This window comes from Trichoderma virens (genome assembly GCF_000170995.1).
Source record: "Trichoderma virens Gv29-8 chromosome Unknown TRIVIscaffold_4, whole genome shotgun sequence".
In the NCBI taxonomy this organism is placed as follows: Eukaryota; Fungi; Ascomycota; class Sordariomycetes; order Hypocreales; family Hypocreaceae; genus Trichoderma; species Trichoderma virens.
The window spans coordinates 1,645,975-1,648,256 of NW_014013745.1; positions in this window are offsets into that span (position 1 = coordinate 1,645,975).

Below are 2,282 nucleotides of genomic sequence, written 5' to 3' on the forward strand. Positions count from 1 at the left end.
GTCTATCACGGTAGGTACCTATCTAGGTATGTTGATATGGCGTGGACGTGATGAGTTTCGTCTAAATAAGCATCATATCAACGCTGCTACTGCTACCGACTACGACCGGCTACTGCAGCGTCTCATGCTCATACAGGTAATGATTCTTCTCGCTTGCCGGCATCATTTTGCGCAACTACAAGCCATATTGCAACTAGCGTAGAACGAAGAGCATGGGGGTTTGATGATAGAGAGCGAAGAATCGTGGGCAGCGTTTGTCTGCTACTAGCGCTTGTGCCTTATCGTCGTTGTCTTCTTTGTCTGCCAATTCTCTTTTCGGACACAAAACCACGTTTTGGGAGCCATAATACCAAGGAATTACGGAGCTTCAACGACCCAGCAAAACGAGCGGGTTTGAGGCTGATGGAATTAGTAGCCATGCCCGTTCCGGACGTACTTTGCGAGCGAAGGAACCAGGCTACTGGTTTCATGCCATGTCATCGTATAACAATTTTTTTTTCTCCGTTAGTCCAGACTGGCGGGTTTCTCTAACTAGTGATGGGGAAAACTTATGCCAAGACTTGTCAAGGGGAAAAAAAATGAACAAGTGATGAAAAATGTTTCCCATCAGCACAAAGACCGCGGATCCAGCGCCCGCCCGGCTGATCATCACCTTACTGTGTTGATTTCCTTTTTGGAGACTTTGTGGTGGTCAGAACTTACGCTGCCGCGTTTGCCATTCTATCACACATCGGGCCGTTGGAGTAAACTGTCATGGCTCGGGCAGCGTTGGAGTAAAGCGATGTTACTGGACGAGTACTTACTCCATACTCCAGGCCCTTCTTTGTGTGGTTCCGGTAACATGGTGTCATTGAATAGTTGCAAAAGAGGAGGGGCGTGAGAAAGAAGAGAACGGGGGGAAAAGGGCTGAGGTGAAGGAGACGGTTGGCCGTGTGATTGGATTTGCTTGCTCTGCCTGCCCCGAGCGTGGCTTGCTTTTGATGGAGTATGTGATCTGTGCTCTGCTCTGCTTCTGCTCTGCTCTGCTCTGCGCACACCCTCTTTCTCCCGCCGTCCATCTGCTTCTCGCTCTCCTCATTTCTCTCGGGCGATATCATCATCATCTCATCATCACAACGGGCCCCATCGCTGTCCCGTGTTCGCAAGGGCCTGCGGGCTTCCTCGTCCTGGGCGAATGAACGCGTGTTCCAGCTGGTTGGATGGGCCACGGATCCAATCACACGGTGCTGCCGATGAGGCTATTCTGGACCGGCAGCCAGCGCCTGTCACGGTACCCTCCATCCCGCCTCTGCCTCTAGCCCATGAGCTGCCTCTTGTTCTTGTTCTTGTTCTTGTTCCCGTGTTTGTGCTTTGTGTCCGTGCATTGTGCTTCTGCGCCATCGTTCGATTCTTCTGGCTGTTTACGAGCCGCTTCATCTTACATGACACTGCACTACTCGTCCATGCTACTTTACATGTCATGTATCAACTGCAACATCGCCGTGGCCCGTGTCATTTGATGCCACAAAGCGCCTGTTGGTTTCTTCCCACCCCGTCATCTCTTTCCGCATGCATCCCGCCTGAGCATGGACTCGCACGAGCAAAAGTACAGGCAAACAGGCAAAAATCCTGCTTGCACACACGCCCTCACCTTGATGGGCGCCGCACGGCCAGACAAGCCGGGTGTCCATCCCAAGAGAACAGGACACGGCCAGATAGCCGTACCACTCCATCGGGTAACATGATTCCAACCTTACTGTCGTTTCTTTGTTTCTTTTCGTTTTTTTTGTCGGCTTATCCCTTAGCTGTTCTATTTTTTCCTCGCCTCGCTGCCTGGAGCTTTATGGCGGCGCCGCCCTGTTTCTGGAAGCGTGCTTGACATTGCCGCTGTCAGCGTCGACGCCCGTCCTTTGTCTCAGGCCAAGGGTACATGACAATTCCATTCCCTCTTCCATTGTTCTCAGTGGCAGCTAACACGACGCCATCCCGGCTTACTATTCGCAATGCTTGGTTCTATTGCACCTATTGCATGGGCTTTGACGCCACCAAAACAAAGAGTCTTGAAATCATGGCTGAACTAATTCTCACCGAGGCTCTAATAGGTAGCTCGGCTCAGCCTTGCTACTCTACTAGCACGAGGATTGCGCCCAAAAAGACAAAACACACCATTTTTGAGTGTACATATGTGCGAGTACTGTAATGTCATGTAATGTAACCCTGCTGGCCGTTGGTCATTCCTGCAGATACGCGCCCGGCCTCTCCTTTTGTCCTTTTGTTCTTTTTTCGTGTCTCGGAAGCACGCC